Source organism: Protopterus annectens, chromosome 11.part0, assembly GCF_019279795.1.
Source record: "Protopterus annectens isolate FY-2018-M chromosome 11.part0, PAN1.0, whole genome shotgun sequence".
NCBI lineage: Eukaryota > Metazoa > Chordata > Ceratodontiformes > Protopteridae > Protopterus > Protopterus annectens.
In genome coordinates this window covers 145,582,032-145,601,193 of record NC_056745.1, presented here as the reverse complement: position 1 = coordinate 145,601,193, position 19,162 = coordinate 145,582,032, and the positions used below count along the sequence as shown (strand labels likewise).

The following is a 19,162-nucleotide window of genomic DNA, read 5'->3' as shown; positions in this document are numbered from 1 at the left end:
TCAACAATAAGTTGAGATCTCCCATCAAATCCTCTAAAGCTAGCTATGAAAACAGAATTGCAGCAGAGAGTAAAGACAACCACAAGGCCTTCTATAGTTATGTAAAGAATCTCCATGGTAATACCCAGATTTGCTCTGAGCAATGGTACCTCCTATACCAAGCCAACAGATATTACCAATATACTGGCCGACAGATTCAGTGCCAACTTTACCCCTCTCTCCCCCCCAAAGGACCAGTCACAATACCAATAGATTGCCAGGCACCCAGTATTACTGCTGCACAGGTTAAAACAGCACTGTCCAAGGCCAAGAATACAGCTTCTATGGGACCGGACAATATCCCTGGCTGTGTTCTACATGAACTACAGAGTGAGCAGGCACCTCACCTGTGTGCCCTGTTCAATCACAGACCCACCTCAGGTTTTGTCCCTACCGAATGGCAGACTGCAACAGTTATCCCTCTCCACAAAGGAGGAGTGACTACAGACCCTAGGAACTATCGCCCCATTAGCCTGATGAGTCTGATATGCAAAGTGATGGAACACACACATCACCATGGACCTAATAAACAAGGATATAGGGAATCTCCAATCTCTGGATCCCGCACAGTTTGGTTTTGTGAAGGGGAGATCATGCCTGCTCAACTTGGTCACCTTCTTTGACTTAGTCACCAGAGCTGTGGATGAAGGCAAGGTGATTCATACAGCCGACATTGATCTGGCCAAGGCCTTTGATACTATTTTCCACTCAGGAATCATAGAAAAACTCACTAAGCTAGGCAACAACCTCTATGTCACTAGGTGGGTTGCAAACTGGCTAATGGGTAGAACCCACAGTGTGAAAATAGCTGACTCCACGTCAAACTGTTGACCAGTCATGAGTGGAGTCCCCAGGGTTCAGTCCTTGGTCCTCTCCTGTTTGGTATCTACTTCTCTGAAATCCAGGCCAACACGAAGGGACTCTGGCTGACAAAGTTTGCAGATGATTGCAAGTTGGGAGCTATTATTAACTCCCCAAGTGATGTTGACATCTACAGAAAGGCCTCACTGACACCAACGACTGGTATCAGAACCATAGCCTTAAGCTCAATGCCAAAAAATGTGTCATCATCCCCTTTGGGGAAAAAAAACAGTTCCCATGAATTACCACATTGATGGTAGTCCACTGAACACAGAAGGGGTTATAAGATATCTGGGAATACAGGCTGACAGCAACCTTTCTTTTGACCACCACATTGCCACTGTGGTCAGAAAGTCCTTCTATGTGGCACATCTCATTACTAAGGGTTTTGCATCCAGGAAGAAAGAGGTCATTGTCTCCCTCTACTCTTCCCTCATTAAGCCAGTCATTGAATTCAATGCCCCATTTGGCATGTACCTTACTAAACACCTGCAACAACTGGAGAGGCTGCAAAAGTACCTCACAGAGGAAACTAGGCCTTAAACATTTTCCCTATATGGACAAACTTAAAAAACTCCAACTATTCTCTGTCTCATATTGCCTACTTAGAGGTAATCCCTGTTTGACTTACAAAGCCATGTCTGACCCAGCTCTGTCAGAAATGCCACATCTAAAGAAATCCCAATCCCTCTGCACCACATGCTCCAGAGACCTCAACCTCATTACCACAATCAACAAAACATGCTGGAGGGACAGGTTCATAACCCAGAGACTGCCCACTTCCCATACATGTCAAGCAAAGCACCTCACTGGCCCTCTTCAAGAGAAATCTTGATGAAAAATAGAAAATTCACCCCAGGGATCATTCCAGTGGCTTTACTCAACAGAGGCACTGGGAACTAAGGTTGGGTGGCACAATGCCAGGGTAATCCTATGGGCTTGTCTTGTAAAGGCTCCAGGGCCAATAGCCTAGCACACACCTATGAACCTATGAGTGACAACAGATTGGGATTGAGCCTGAGACCCTTAAACTGTGTGACAGAGATCTTTACCTATGAGTCACAGTGCTATCCTGCTAGATAACTATTGTCATTATAAAGTCAGTTATAGTAAAATCATGATGAATAACACCCATTTTAAACTATAACAAAACACCAACACATCTAAACAGAATCCTGTCCTTATTGCTAATTTCTAATTACTATAATACATATTTTGGGTTGTTGATATTTAACTGTACTGTTGCAAAATTCAGGTAACAGCCAAACAACAAAAAAGTGCTCTTAGCTTATGCTGAAATTATCTAACTGCTTTCTTATCAGTAGTTTGTAGTAAACTTCTTATTCTAACATAACACAGGTGATTTTCATGTCATATTTTGCAGTCTGACTCTGTACATAATTAAATGTGTTGCACATGGACAAAACTGTATCTGTTTATCCAGCCATCTATTTTCAAAACCACTAACAGAATTCCAGTTTATTAACCAGACTTGGCACTTCGGCTTCACACACAGCCTTCTTTGAAGTCTGTGTGTGAAGCCGAAGCGCCAAGTCTGGTTAATAAACTGGAATTCTGTTAGTATGTTTCTGTGAACATTTTTTGTTGTTTTATTTAATATTTTTTTGCATATACAATCATTTTTTTGTATTTTCTAAATCACCTGGCCAGGTGAGGGTCATGGTGAAAGCAAGATGAAAAGTGTAAATCAGAATTCCCTATCTCTGGTAACAGTCACTAGCTGATCCTGTGGGATTCCAAAACATTTGAAAGCAATCTGAAAGAAATAATCATTTCAGTTGTCCTGGTCAGTCCTGGGGCCTGCCTCTAGTAACCAATATTTTGTATGCCTCATGCAAGAGGTACCTAGGGTTTTTACTAAGTGCCCAAACCACCTCCACCTACAGGATAAAGTCAAGATTACAGTTAGTTTTCTTCCTGGTGCCAAGATCCATGACATCACAAGGGCTCTAAAGTCCCTCCCACCAGACTAATATGATTATGGCCTAATGCTAGTCCATGTGGGTCTGAATCACTTGAGGTATATTACCTTGAGAGGCATGCAGTGAGACATGTTGGATCTCACAATGCATATATCCAGCGCATGCAAGACACTGCTCCTGAGAGGAATCCTTCTTTCACCCATAATGACATCTGTATAGAAAGACTGGCTTTATTAGTTGTCTTAATAGTTTGTGTCACTCCACGGTTGTCCAATATTTGTCAGCATAAGGCATGATAACTGACAATCCAACTAACTTTGCGATGTATGGCCTGTACATCTCATTCCATGTGGCTTCTGCACACTGGCTAAAGCTCTTGCTGCTCCCGTTGTGCAGTGTCCAGCCAATGAACATCCAAACATAGCAGGCAGCAATGCAGCCATTTCCAGCCCTAAAATGGAACTTATCAAGGTGTCTCTTCTGAGCACCAGACTTCTTAATAACAAATTGCCTGATCTTGAAGTCCTCTTGCAACTTGAACACATGCATGTTTGTACAGTTACTTAAACTTGCATTCACTATAAAGAAAGCACTCCATCCATACCTGGCTTTTGCACCTACCATACAGTCAAGCCTGATGGAAACTTAAGTGGCATTTCCATATCTGTCAAGGACTACATTACCTCTAAAAAAATTCCCAGAGACCCACAAACTGAATTAATTGAACTCCAACTTACTCTGAATAAGACAAGCTATTGACTTATAGACTTCTACAGGGCACCCTCCATGTCCTCTAACAATCACATAAGATTCCTAATTGTACTTGATGAATGACCTTTTACCAAAATTAACCATCACTACTGACTTGGCTATCCCTACTAGAGCCGAATATAATGAGAAGTTTAAGAGAAGACCACCCCGGTGGTCTAACAGCTTAAATCAACTCTATAATAAGACAGGAAAACTTCATAAATCATACATGAGAGCTAAAATCAGAATAACAAATGCTGCATTAACAATGTTAATAAGGACATAAAAGCTACTATCAGGGCTAGTAAGGTAAATCAGAAACCTAAATTATCTCCTTTAGTTATATTAGGAAACTAAGAAATAACAACCAACATTGTTGTGAAATTATTCAAAATGACACCACCTACTCAGACTTAGTTAACAGAAAATAGATTAGCAGATAAATTAAATGTAGACTTTACCCTGAAATAACTATCTTAATGTCATAAATGTCCTAATCCCTTACAGCTCCTAATATCACAGAGGAAAACATACTGAAAATGCTCTCTAAAATCAAAATGTTAATTCGATGGCTCATCTTGAAACAGAGGCTCAGGTACTGAATATCTTCCTTAGCAGCACCCTTAAGCTTTCCCAAGAAGGCTGAGTGCAAGGCACCTGTAACTAGAACAAACCCTTGTCCTCTCTTTGAAAATGGGGCCTACAACTTCAGTTCCCCAGTCCAGAAATACTGCTTCCATTTTCCAACAACATTGAAAAGAAGTGTTAATGCCAATACCTCAGCACTACACAGTGCGTCGACATTCTTGTCAGATCTCATCCAGTCCCACAGCTTTGCCACCGCAGAACTGTGATGTCATCTTCAGAAATAGACCCAGTGCCACCATTTGCATTAGGACAACATGTCCACTAGGTTCAGGAGTCGAATAAATATCCATTTAGGCAAGTGGAATTTTAAATTTATTTTGGCATATTACCAATTAACATTTTACTTTGCCTATACCTGTCTGATATCCTGCCAATAGAAACACATCACTTAGAACAACCACATGACACCACCACTAAATTCAAAATATGTCATCTTACAACACCACAAAACTTTCTTGACTTTCAAAAAACAGTTTCTCTCACAGATGTACCTTTTAGAAAACAATCTTAGCTCATACAACTTACTTAAGAAATTACTGTCCAGCCTCTACTATTTATTTATGAAAGTTCTCCTAGCTAGAAACAGTTACACAAACTCTGGACCATTCAACAAAACTCAGCTATAAACCCTATTCAATCAAAGGCAAAAAAAATAACAACACCCACCCTACACAGTGCCAGTATTAATAACAAATAGGTTATTTTCAAATCATGGCTCTACTCAGAACAACCCTGCAAAATAGGAATCACTGAAACATGACTCAAGTATAATTTCTCCCCCTCATATTTCATTAAATCAACTTACAGCTTATTCTGTGATAGCAGACCAGGAGCACGAAAGAGAAGGGGTTCACCCTTACTTATTAACAGAAATTCTCGCATAGGTAATGTTCAGGTAACAATGTCAAACACTATGAATGGACAAGAATCCGAACTGGATCTTCACACACCTTGTGCTAGGCAGGCATACTCACTTTGTGCTAGGCAGGCATACCCACCTTGTGCTAGGCAGGCATACTCACTTTGTGCTAGGCAGGCGTACCCACCTTGTGCTAGGCAGGCATACTCACTTTGTGCTAGGCAGGCATACCCACCTTGTGCTAGGCAGACATACTCACACATCAGTGCTGCCTGTATTCCATCACCTTCTTCAATTAATTGCCTACAACCCTTCCTAGATGTGTGCCTTACAGGTATCTCAATACTACTATTACACCAGGTGATTCTAACATTGATGCTGCAGTCCCTACTTCTTCTCCCTTAGAAAAAGATTATAGCATCCCACAGTCTTGGAGAAATAGCGCAACAACCAAAAAGACCAAATCAACAAATAGGTGAAGATACAACACTAGAGCTCTTCCTAATTAGCATGAAAACCAGATGTGTACAAATAACCATGCTTCCAAATAATTTGAGCACCCACTGCCCTGTACTTTCCACATGGTCATTTAAATCATACAGAAAATGTCCAGGTAATAATGTAGACCCACCTGTAAAGCCAAACAAGAAGTACTAAATCCACACCTTCAGAATATAGACTGGACAACTCTGCATGCTAGTTCTGATCCATATGATGCTTAAGTGGTCTTTATACCTCACTAGAATCAGTACATGATAAGTTTTTGTCATCTATAAAAAGGAGACTTAGGGGGGCAGATCTGCGCATGGATAACAAAGATATAAAAGTACGACCATGAAGGATAAAGCCTGGAAAACCTGGAAACAAAATCCCATGGGCAACCAACTAAAGCATGAATACCTATTCCACAGAAAGTCCACCAGAATTGCCACAAACATTGCAAAGGTAATTTATCTAAGAAATAGGAACTTTTAGCACCCACCCCATAAAATTCTGGAGAGAGCTATTAACTGGCAACATCACTGATATCAGTCATTCAGCTGTAGGATAGTCTACTAAGAATGACCTAACATTTGCAAAAACTACAGAAATTACCTCTTCTTAATCATTGAAAACATTGTAAACCAGTTTGCTCAATGGTCCTGTCTTGTACATCAATTAGGCAACAAGAAAAACTTCATAACTTTACCTCTGGCAGAGGTTATCCCTACTTTCTACTTTAAAGAAATGAAAATGAAAGAAACTAAAAAATACTAAACAAACTAAACAAAAAATTGGGGGCACAAATCAGCAAACTGCATTCTACTTTCCTCACAATGGCCTCCAAATCCATTGTAAAACCACTTGCTCAGATATTTATTCTGTCTTTATGCTACACCCTTCAAGCAAAGTACAGATTACAGACTTACTGCCAATCTTTATCCCTTAAATGAAGTGTTTGAAAAAATCATTTACAAACAAGTCTTGAACATATAAATAAATATGGTTGACTATATGATGCACAACATAGATCCCATAATTCCTTTAGCACCATAACAACTTTATACACCACTCAAATCCAACAGTTACAGGGCTCCAATGAAGACTGTCCCTCCTTAATAGAACACAGAATAAACTCACAGGTTCACCACCGTGGCTCCGAAATTAAATTTAATCCAAGAAGACAAAAAGCAATTCACAAACAAGCTTAAAAAGTCGTTAAAACCAGAAAACGATTAAGCGCTTTCATCTCCTTACAGGAGACTTCATCAGAATTGAAATTATTTAACTACAACAGAATTATAAACAGTATCACTGCTTCCTATTGTTTCAGGCTTAATAGGATCAAAAAACATCATGGGAATCCTAGGAGCAATTATAATATACACACGTATTGCCCACATCTTTAAATACAACATATATATTTTCTTATATATTTTTATATTAATTTTTACACCTTTTACATCTTTTCTGATGTTTATGTAACTATATGTTTAGTATTTTACATATATATTCTAACTTGACAACAGGAGCTTTGTCAGTCAATGTAGTACTAATTGCTCCTAGGATTCCCATGATGTTTGTTGATCCTATTAAGCCTGAACCAATAGGAAGCAGTGATACCATTTATAATTCTGTCGTTAAATAATTTTGATTCTGATGACATCTCCTGTAAGGAGATGAAAGCACTTATTCGTTTTCTGGTTTTAATGTCTTTTTAAGCTTGTTTGTGAATTGCTTTTTGTCTTCTTGGATTAAATTTTATTTCGAAGCCACGGTGGTGAACCTGTGAGTTTATTCTATATTCTATTAAGGAGGGACAGCCTTCATTGGAGCCCTGTATCTGTTGGATTTGAGGTTTTTTTTTTTTGGTTTTGGAACTACAGTGTGTTTTATTCAGTTACTAACTTTATACACCACTACTGACAATATCTCTTACAGGGTAACACTCGTAACGCCAAACAGCATTAAGATGAACACAACAGGCTGAAACTGAAAATGCAGAGGAGATTGCACTACAGCAGAGACTGTTTTGTTTTTCCCTTTTCCCATCTGTAGTGTGATCTCAGAGTTGGTATATATATATATATATATATATATATATATATATATATATATATATACATATATATATATATATATATATATAAAATAAGCATGGAGTAAGGGGGATGCAGGGGAACTTGCCCTTCTACACAGAATGTTGGCCAAGTTTTTCAGCAACACGTTATCATGTTCATTGTAATTATATTCACCACTATGGATATTCACAGTAATGAATGTGTTACCTTTAACAATATGAATGATAGCTTAATAACTGGTGGCCTCTTTTTTCGACATAACTGGGATCTTCAAAACTGCAGCCCACCATGTCCTTTTTTTTTCAACATAACTAAGATCTTCAAAACTGCAGACCACCACGTCCTTCTGAACAAAGTATACAACTTTAACTTTGGGACTAATGCACTACAATGGTTCAAGCCTACCTACAGAACAGAACTTTCCAGACATAATGTCTGAATCTGGTACACTCTTTACTGATATTCCTTAAGAGTCTGATCTGGGTCCAGCCTTTGACCTTCCAAATCTCAAAACAATTATACATACATATTACCTGCTACTTCTTGAGCCAGCAGTGCTGGTGATGTTCTTTATCAGATGCTACAGACCTCATTTACCACACTCTGCAATTGGACCCAAACAATAAACTCCTGGTGAACTCAAGCAAATCAACCACAATGGTGTTTGCAACAAACCAGAAATTAATGGGACTCCCTCCAGTGTTGATAAAATATAATAATGACAGCACACTTTCAAATGTTACTGAACAAAGATACCTGGGTGTAACAATTGACCAAACCGTATCATTTTCCACTCATACAGGCAGAGTTGTCCATAAAATGCTAGCCCAGTTGAAACTATTTTACAAGCTCTCCCATCTCCTTTCCTCCAGTGCCCATCAGGCCCAAGCCAAAAATGTTCTCATCCCAAAAAGCGAGTACGGCCTACCACTGGTAACTCTTCATTCCAGCCCCAGCGGACGGCTGAAAATTACGTATCTAGATTTGTGCTACTGTAAGACACCTGTACCCATTACTGCAACCTACTAAAAGGCCACATATGATTATCAGTAAATAGCAATGCTACTGCTCCCTCCTTTACAAAATAATCGCACAAGATAATGGTCCTCCCCAAACATACCAAACTTAAAAACAGCTACTGGAGAAAAGCCCATCTCAAAACCAGCCTCTGCCATTTGGAAACATTGGCTAGAGGAGGTCAGGAAGCAACAGTCTCTGCATACTTTTGCAACTGAACTTAAAGAATGCCTATTCAAAGAAGCAACGTGTGCATACATCAAAGATAATGCTTAAAAACAAACAAAAAAAGAAATAAAAAAATGACTGTAAAGCACACTTTATTTGGATAGTAGTAAGTCCTTTCATCCTAAACAGAACTTCATCAGACCATCCCCTTTTTCATCAATCAAACATTTAAATACATAACTAATTGATTGCATTATTAGCATCACTTAACATCAGTGCTTAAACTCTTTCCTTTGTAAGACAATTTTACTTTTTCTTTATCATTTAACCCTGGGAACCTGCAGGCATCCAACCTAACCTGCAGAAGTGTTCCTTCCAGTCTAATTCATCTTCGGCCTCAAATCTACATTCATAATTTGTAACCTGGTCTATGACACTAAACAAAAAATAATTGTTATTATTAACATTAGTCCCAATTAGATCCAAACGTTCTTGCAGGGCATGTTTAGCTAAAGCACAGCCTACATCCAGATTGTCACTAGCATGCCGATGCTCATGAATCCTAGCACTAAGCTCGCTAATAGTTCTCCCTGTCTAAAATGTATGGCATGTATACTTTTTGTTTAACCTGATAACAAAATTCCTACTTTCAATAGAAATTTCAGTATCTTCCCTAACAAACTTGCAATAATTACAAGACTAAGGCTTAAACCCCCAACTCAGAATCAGAACCCCCAATTCTATAACTGGTGTTCCTAGGAAAAAAATTCAGATTCTTGCCCTTTTTAATAACAAACTTAGGAATTTCCCCAGTAATCCTCCTTGTAACAGGAGAATTCATAAGAAATCACCAGTTGCTCATAATAAGTTTTCTAATACTTTTTCATCTACAGAATTCCTCAAATGACATGCCATTGTAAAATCATTGTTCTCAGATCTTTTTTCCAAATTACAAAAATCCACTCCACAGGTACTTACATGTCTATATTCAACTTCCCTCTATCTCATTATATAATTTATCAATTAAAGATCTCTATCTCATTATATAATTTACCAATTAAAGATCTAGTATATCCTCTCCCCTCAGACTTCTGCTTCAATAAACCACATTCATTTGAAAATCTTTGAATCACCAGTAAACCTACTTGTAATAATAAATTGCCCCTTAACTATATTTTCTTTTAACTTGGCATGATGCATGCTTTGAAAATGCAAGTTTTTTTTGTTTGTTTTATTTGACTGGTGTTCGAGTTTGTTGGTTTCTTATTTTTCATTCAGAGTTCTCTGCTACATTCAGTGACAGTTATGCACTAGGGTGGGGCAAAGGGGGCAGCCACCCTGGGCATAAAGTGTTGGGGGGGGTCTGATCCGCAAATGCCAAACAATCTTAAGAGCATTATAAGCTTTCAGAAATGAAATCTGGTGTTGTAGTTGCAGTCAAGACTGAAGCCCATTAGTGCTCCATGCATGGCATAAACTGTAACAGCTGTTTGTTACAAATGCAGCAAGCAGTTTGCTGCAGTTTAAATAAATGTATTTATTTATTTACATTTGATTACTGGGAAAGTCAGACTGGGTAAGTACCCACTTCAGCAGAAGCCCCGGGGAGAAAGAACTCTAAAGTGTTACAAAAACACAATATTTTTACAGTATTCAAAAATGATAAAAAATACAGTTTAAATAATTATACTAAACTACACACAATATGAAAACATTTGCCAAGAATAGATACAACTATATGACAGTGATTTCATATTTAGAGAAATTTAAGCCAGTTTAGAGAAATTCTGACAAAGTTAGTGTAAGACAAACAGGAACTGCAATAGGAAGTAAAAAGTTTTATGTCATATTTAGCTAGAGAGTCCAGGAAAAGAAACTGATGGAAGTAAGGAAGTGAGTAAAGGGGAGTAAGGAGGTGTGAGGTACAAATAGGTACTTCTTCATATTTAGGGATAAAGTTTATCCATGGGTTGAGAAAGAACAAAGCCAGACTTTGACTCGAAAGTCTTTCAGAACGGTTTTGAAGGAGTGGAGGGAGGGAGGGAGGGTATTGACCTGATGGATACAGGTAAGAAGTCCCAGGTCTTAGTAACATGGTATGAGTACAAACCATGCCCAGCAGATCCGACTGGTTTGCGGGCAGAGAGAAGATGTTCTTCGTGTTTCACTGCTGCAGTCATCACATTTGCGGTCTGTACTTAGAAGGCATGCTTAGCTTAATCTTTGCCAGATTATGTTAAAGCTAAATTGTTGGATGTTCCCTTAAATGAGGACCACCTGTTTGGCAACAAAGCAGAAGAAGTTCTTAAAAAGATGGAGGAAAAAGCTAAATCTATGCAAACTGTTAAAGATTTCCTACAAGTTCAGCCTCCAAGATTTAGTAGGCATTGGCCCTCTAAGAATTGATCCTTTCCTGCCTGTTCCAGGCCTTCTCAACCCAAACCCAAAACCAGCAGAAGCCGCAGGTTTCAACCCCAGGGTACACACAAGACTAAGCAGTGGGGGGTTTCCGCTTCCAAATCAGGGAGTAGTAAGACTCCCCCCTATGGAAAGCTATCTCAATGACTTGATGAAAACTTCCAAGCACTTCTCAACTGACTGCTCTTTTAGGGGGAAAGATTGCTCTGCAGGCCAAAAACTGGGAACTCATTACCCAGGACAAATGGGTTTTAAACATAGTTTCCCAAGGATACAGATTTCACTTCCACACGTTACCAACCCCAAACGGTTGGCCAGATCTACCCCCAAATCAATGGGCAGAGGCTCAAAAGCAAGTACTCTCTCAAGCATAAAGGCTACTCAGACTGTACCGGAAGAGGAAAAGGGACAAGGTTTTTATTCAAGACTTTTCCTGGTACCCAGAAAAGACAATTCACGGTGTCCTATCCTGGACCTTTCTACCTTAAACACTTTTTTGGTGATTCCAAAATTCAGGATGCTAACTCTTCACCGGCTACTTCCTATGCTAGGCAAAGATGCCTGGTTGGCAACACTGGATTTAAAGGAAGCCTACCTGCACATCCCAATCAGGGAATCTTGCAGAAGATACCTATGCTTCAAAGCAAGCTACACGCACTAAGTGTACACAGCTGTAATTTTTTTAGTCATTTGAAGCTTTTTACTAATTTGTATGGACCTGATTTGCTCTTTAAGGAGGAGGTGCATCAGATCATGAAAAAACGTTTTTTCTTCCCTCAGCTTTTAATGAATGTAGAGAAAAAAAAAATAAACCTGACTTTCTCATTTCAACAAGGGTGCGCAACCGGAACACATTATTACCAGGCACCAAAATAGCAATATAACATCCTTAAGTGCTCACTTTATGTTAATTTGTTACATACCAGTATGTGACCATTTACTGTCACAATAACTACCACTGCATCCCATTACAGTTTTGTTACCCATGGTGCCCAGATCACGATTGAAAAGGGTATGTTGGACATTTCATTCACCTAGCTACCAAACTGAAATAAATAAAGAATAGTTCTGACTTCCATATCAGACAATGACATGACATAATACTCTCTTAGACAAAGGATTACCTCTTGGAATATCTGCGTCTCTTGTCTCCACTAATAGTTGTTTTCCAAATGAGACTAACCCTGTCAATAACAGTTAAATAAATGAATATATAAATGAACAAGCCTCAACAGGATCGCATGACGAGGTAAACTGCAAATAACATACACGCAGGTATCCGTCTGTCTAGCGCTCCCTCTACATATATATTAAAACACAACTAATTCTAATAATTGTCTACAGGACTTGCCCCTATGTTCTTCCTGAATTATTATTTAAACGCATTTCAGTTGAAGCTGACAATAAATACATACTACCAGTTGCTAAATTGGTCCTGTACGCTCAAACGCGATGATTTTCAATGACACCACAAGGCAGCCAAAGTGTGAATTTTTTAACTGTATCATTAAAAAATTGTTAGTCAGTTACGGCCAGCAGAGTGGCACGTTGGTTATAATACTGCCTCTCAGTGCTCGGTACTGTAGTTCGAACCCGGAATGGGTCCCTTCTGGCTTCTGTTTTTTTTTTTTTTTTTTTTTTTCTCCTAGGACTCCCACATCCGGCAGATTTCCCCTCAGAAAAAAAACTGACAGAAGGCGTGCATACCCGCAATTAATGTGTCAACCAGGTAAGTGTGTTTGTGGCATGAATGGACTTGTATCCAGCGCACTTCTCAAATTCTTTGCTCAAGAATCAGGAACAAAGGCAGAAATAATGAGAGGCAAACCCCAGAATCAGAAAAGTTTCATATACTATTCCAATTAATTTGGAGAGTTACTAATATAATAGGCTTTGCATCGACATGTATTATCCGAAGAACAACTAATCAATACAAAACTGCACTGTCTATAATCTGCAGTAAGAATCAAAATATTGTGCTGGAGAAAGCAAAAATGAGTGGTAAAAACAAAGACATTCTCCAAAAATGGGGACCAGTTGTGAGCTATGAGCTGTCTGTATACCATGGTCCGCGCCCCACCGAGTGCTGGGAAGGGTTTTAGTTTTCCAAGAGACCTGACTTTAGGTTGGGTAATATAAAAAAATTAATAAAAAGAGATCGCAGAAAAACAAACTTGAAGTAGTCAAATAATCATAAAGAAGTTCGAACAATAATTGGCAATTAAACACGAAGAACAGCTTACCTTTTACACGAGCAGTTCCTAATGCTGGGCGTATGGATCTGTTAACCAAAGTAAGAGTCAACCGCTTACTATTGTTAATTTGTTGTTGTTGTTGTTGTGAATCAAAAACTTCGCTGTGTGTCAGGGTGGACACCTTTTCAAATGCCCAAAGTGAGACATTTTTTTCTAGAACTGTGAGATTTTGCCGGAAAAAAAAATACCCACAGCCAGTGCAAAGGACAGACCTTGGTTTATTGAAAAAATAAAAGCTTATTCTTGTAGCATTTGACTTGCCAATAACGTTTCATGTGACGTGGAAGCATTTCAGTTACAAAACAATTGTTTTATGCAACTACTAAAGAAAACTTAAGAAAGACATCCACTATTTTTTTTTCCTGAAAGGGAAAAAAACACAGGAGTGCGCTAATAGAAACCCTCCCGCGTAAAGAGGGAGCGGTGGTGGTCCCGCTGTGTGTGCGTGTATGTGTGTGCGTGTATGTGTGTGTGCTTAGCATTACAGCATAAGTCGATGTACCTTAACTCATTAGTTGCGACAGTCCAGGATTTCAGTGGTGAAACTTCTTTCTCTTCACTTTCTTTTACAGTGTAACGCCAGAGTGCTAGAAACAATCAAAATGATGGAGTAGATAAGCAAACATCCGAAGGAGGAAACGCCGAGGTGCTTTAAACCCCCCAAACTTCCCGCTACAGCCGCTTGTCACATTATCCCTATGTGCTGTGCCCAGCACATCCACACACTGGCTAGCTGGAGAGGGCAGGGACACCGTTAAGGAGGCAGGCACCTCTGTGGCAACGTAATGTGGACATGCCTTCATCTGCCCGCTGTCTCCTAACGCCTACTAGGGTCCCATTTCAGTTTCGCCTGCACTGCAGACAGTCTGAGTATACTTCTAGAGGAGCTTAATTGTACAAATGACGTTCTGATTCATTATTACTTTCTTATGGAAAATAATTCATGTGTTACTGCAGCAGACTGCAGGGGGCACCGGCTGCGGCTGCAGGGTACCTGGGCAAGTAGACTGTTGCACCAAATGCCAACGAATACAAATTTTAAGAACTGCTTTGGATAAAACTTAAATTGCAGGCAATCCTCTCGACTTCTTAGCACAAGAAATCTGGGCAAAAGCCTAAAATAATGGGGGGATAAAAGCCTCAAGATAGGGACAGGTTTTAAATATTGCTCTTAGAAAGTTAGTGTTAACACGAATTTTCTGAGGGAATATCAAGTCTGAAACCCAAATGCGTCTTTATTTAGTAACTTTGATCCCCAGTAACTTGCCAAAAAAAAAAACACAAATTATATGAGGAACAGACCAAAAATATAATTTATTTTATTTTACATTTGTTGACTGGGCTAGTCTAGCTGGATACATGTCCTTTTTCAGTAGAGGCCCAGGGAGATAAGCTCCAAAGTTAAGTAAAATTTACATAAAAACAGTAGTTAAAAATACAATACATAAAACAAATCTACAATAGTTAACAGTTCAATACTTAAAAAGCATATTTCTATGAATTACTACACATGAGAGGATTAACAATATTTGGATAGAGAAAATATATAAAAAATGAGACTTATGTTTAAGAAATAAGTATAGAGGCAAAGGAAAGTTTAGAATTGGCACAAGTGTAGGAGAATACAAGGGTTCAGAGTTATAGAGACATACGGGGTCGAAAGAAGAAAGAATGAAGGAAATAGAAAGAAGAAAGAACAAACAAAGCACTAGCTAGTGTACGGGTGACAGCTGAGGAGTTTAGTTACAAAGGGGTCATAGCAGAGAAGATAGGGGTAGAGCAAGGAGAAGAAAAAGGGGGATGAACTATGGTTCAGTCTGGTTTTGAACAGGGACAGAGCCAGAGTAGTTGCTGATGTTCTTTTAGGTGTTTCTTGAAGAGAGATGTTGATGAGAGAGATGTGGGTGTAATAGGAAGGTTATTCCAGATTTTGCCCACAATATTGGTAAATAGTGAGTCCCCCGCTTTATTGTTACAGTTGATATTAGAAATTAGTAGCTTGTTTGCAGAGCGAAGTGTTGAAAGATTTTTATATGGGGTGATCAGGTTAGTGAGGATTGGGGTGTTATTTGGGTGATGAAGAATTTTTTGTGTGATCACAAGTTGATTATACAGTAGTTGGTTTTGTAGCTCTGACAATCCTAGTTTGAGGTTGTAGCAGTGGTGGGTTCTGAAAGGGTTCCCTGTGGCAAATCTGGCTATGTTGTTATAGCTAGTTTCCAGTTTGTTTATGTTGTATTTTGATAGGTTGGTGTATATAGCAGAAGCATAGAAAAGGGTAGAAATGAGGCGAGTTTGGGCACTAGAGGTTCTCGCTAGTGGTGTGAGGTAGGGTCTGAGTCTATACAGGGAGCCTAGTTTTTTATTAACAGTTTGGATGGTGTTATTGATATGGTCATCGTAGCTGAGTTTATTATCTATGGTTATGTACAGGGAGCTTAGTTTGTTATTAACAGTTTGGATGGTGTTATTGATATGGTCGTCGTAGCTGAGTTTATTATCTATGGTTATGTACAGGGAGCCTAGTTTGTTATTAACAATTTGGATGGTGTTATTGATATGGTCATCGTAGCTGAGTTTATTATCTATGGTTATGTACAGGGAGCCTAGTTTGTTATTAACAGTTTGGATGGTGTTATTGATATGGTCGTCGTAGCTGAGTTTATTATCTATGGTTATGTACAGGGAGCCTAGTTTGTTATTAACAGTTTGGATGGTGTTATTGGTATGGTCGTCGTAGCTGAGTTTATTATCTATAGTTATGTACAGGGAGCCTAGTTTGTTATTAACAGTTTGGATGGTGTTATTGGTATGGTCGTCGTAGCTGAGTTTATTATCTATGGTTATGTACAGGGAGCCTAGTTTGTTATTAACAGTTTGGATGGTGTTATCGATATGGTCGTCGTAGCTGAGTTTATTATCTATGGTTATGTACAGGGAGCCTAGTTTGTTATTAACAGTTTGGATGGTGTTATTGATATGGTCATCGTAGCTGAGTTTATTATCTATGGTTATGTACAGGGAGCCTAGTTTGTTATTAACAGTTTGGATGGTGTTATTGATGTGGTCATCGTAGCTGAGTTTATTATCTATGGTTATGTACAGGGAGCCTAGTTTGTTATTAACAGTTTGGATGGTGTTACTGATATGGTCGTAGTAGCTGAGTTTATTATCTATGGTTATGTACAGGGAGCCTAGTTTGTTATTAACAGTTTGGATGGTGTTATTGGTATGGTCATCGTAGCTGAGTTTATTATCTATGGTTATGTACAGGGAGCCTAGTTTGTTATTAGCAGTTTGGATGGTGTTATTGATATGGTCGTCGTAGCTGAGTTTATTAACTATGGTTATGTACAGGGAGCCTAGTTTGTTATTAACAGTTTGGATGGTGTTATTGGTATGGTCGTCGTAGCTGAGTTTATTAACTATGGTTATGTACAGGGAGCCTAGTTTGTTATTAACAGTTTGGATGGTGTTATTGATGTGGTCGTTGTAGCTGAGTTTATTATCTGTGGTTATGTACAGGGAGCCTAGTTTGTTATTAACAGTTTGGATGGTGTTATTGGTATGGTCGTCGTAGCTGAGTTTATTATCTATGGTTATGTACAGGGAGCCTAGTTTGTTATTAACAGTTTGGATGGTGTTATTGGTATGGTTGTCGTAGCTGAGTTTATTATCTATGGTTATGTACAGGGAGCCTAGTTTGTTATTAACAGATTGGATGGTGTTATTGATGTGGTCGTCGTAGCTGAGTTTATTATCTATGGTTATGTACAGGGAGTCTAGTTTGTTATTAACAGATTGGATGGTGTTATTGATATGGTCGTCGTAGCTGAGTTTATTATCTATGGTTATGTACAGGGAGCCTAGTTTGTTATTAACAGTTTGGATGGTGTTATTGATATGGTCACCGTAGCTGAGTTTATTATCTATGGTTATGTACAGGGAGCCTAGTTTGTTATTAACAGTTTGGATGGTGTTATTGATATCGTCGCCGTAGCTGAGTTTATTACCTATGGTTATGTACAGGGAGCCTAGTTTGTTAACAGTTTGGATGGTGTTATTGGTATGGTCATCGTAGCTGAGTTTATTATCTATGGTTATATACAGGGAGCCTAGTTTGTTATTAACAGTTTGGATGGTGTTATTGGTATGGTCGTCGTAGCTGAGTTTATTATCTATGGTTATGTACAGGGAGCCTAGTTTGTTAACAGTTTGGATGGTGTTATTGGTATGGTCGTCGTAGCTGAGTTTATTATCTATGGTTATGTACATGGAGCCTAGTTTGTTATTAACAGTTTGGATGGTGTTATTGATATGGTCGTCGTAGCTGAGTTTATTATCTATGGTTATGTACAGGGAGCCTAGTTTGTTATTAACAGTTTGGATGGTGTTATTGATATGGTCGTAGCTGAGTTTATTATCTATGGTTATGTACAGGGAGCCTAGTTTGTTATTAACAGTTTGGATGGTGTTATTGGTATGGTCGTCGTAGCTGAGTTTATTATCTATGGTTATGTACAGGGAGCCTAGTTTGTTATTAACAGTTTGGATGGTGTTATTGATATGGTCGTCGTAGCTGAGTTTATTATCTATGGTTATGTACAGGGAGCCTAGTTTGTTAACAGTTTGGATGGTGTTATTGATATCGTCGCCATAGCTGAGTTTATTATCTATGGTTATGTACAGGGAGCCTAGTTTGTTATTAACAGTTTGGATGGTGTTATTGGTATGGTCATCGTAGCTGAGTTTATTATCTATGGTTATGTACAGGGAGCCTAGTTTGTTATTAACAGTTTGGATGGTGTTTTTGGTATGGTCGTCGTAGCTGAGTTTATTATCTATGGTTATGTACAGGAAGCCTAGTTTGTTATTAACAGTTTGGATGGTGTTATTGATATGGTCGCCGTAGCTGAGTTTATTATCTATGGTTATGTACAGGGAGCCTAGTTTGTTATTAACAGTTTGGATGGTGTTATTGGTATGGTCACCGTAGCTGAGTTTATTATCTATGTTTATGTACAGGGAGCCTAGTTTGTTATTAACAGTTTGGATGGTGTTATTGATATGGTCGTCGTAGCTGAGTTTATTATCTATGGTTATGTACAGGGAGCCTAGTTTGTTATTAACAGTTTGGATGGTGTTATTGATATGGTCGTCGTAGCTGAGTTTATTATCTATGGTTATGTACAGGGAGCCTAGTTTGTTATTAACAGTTTGGATGGTGTTATTGATATCGTTGCTGTAGCTGAGTTTATTACCTATGGTTATGTACAGGGAGCCTAGTTTGTTATTAACAGTTTGGATGGTGCTATTGATATGGTCGTCGTAGCTGAGTTTATTATCTATGGTTATGTACAGGGAGCCTAGTTTGTTATTAACAGTTTGGATGGTGTTATTGATATCGTCGCCGTAGCTGAGTTTGTTATCTATGGTTATGCCCAGGAGACGTGCGTTAGTATCTGGGGTAATAGTAGTTCCATTGTTAGAGGTAACTGTAAAGTTGATTTTTGGTGATTTTTAGGTGGGAGAGAAAAGCAGTAATTTGTTTTTTTCTGGATTTAGGAGGAGGCAGTGGTGGGTAAACCGTGTTTCTACAGTATTAATACTGTTTGAGTCAAGGTCTGAAGAGAGGTTGATGAC

General features: G+C 38.8%; 1 protein-coding gene across 11 annotated transcripts in view; it reads right to left on the bottom strand.

Moving 5' to 3' along the window:
* A4GALT (alpha 1,4-galactosyltransferase (P blood group)) overlaps positions 1-14,286 on the bottom strand; it is a 1,248,973-nt gene extending 1,234,687 nt beyond the window's left edge. For 9 of the 11 annotated variants that reach the window (XM_044087539.1, XM_044087541.1, XM_044087542.1 and 6 more), the window contains exon 1: positions 14,022-14,286. The gene's annotated coding sequence lies outside the window, so the exon portion shown is untranslated. Of the gene's footprint in view, positions 1-13,507; positions 13,899-14,021 lie in introns of those variants that run through there. The other 2 variants (XM_044087538.1, XM_044087544.1) reach the window with 1 other exon arrangement.
* Positions 14,287-19,162: the final 4,876 nt, after the last annotated feature.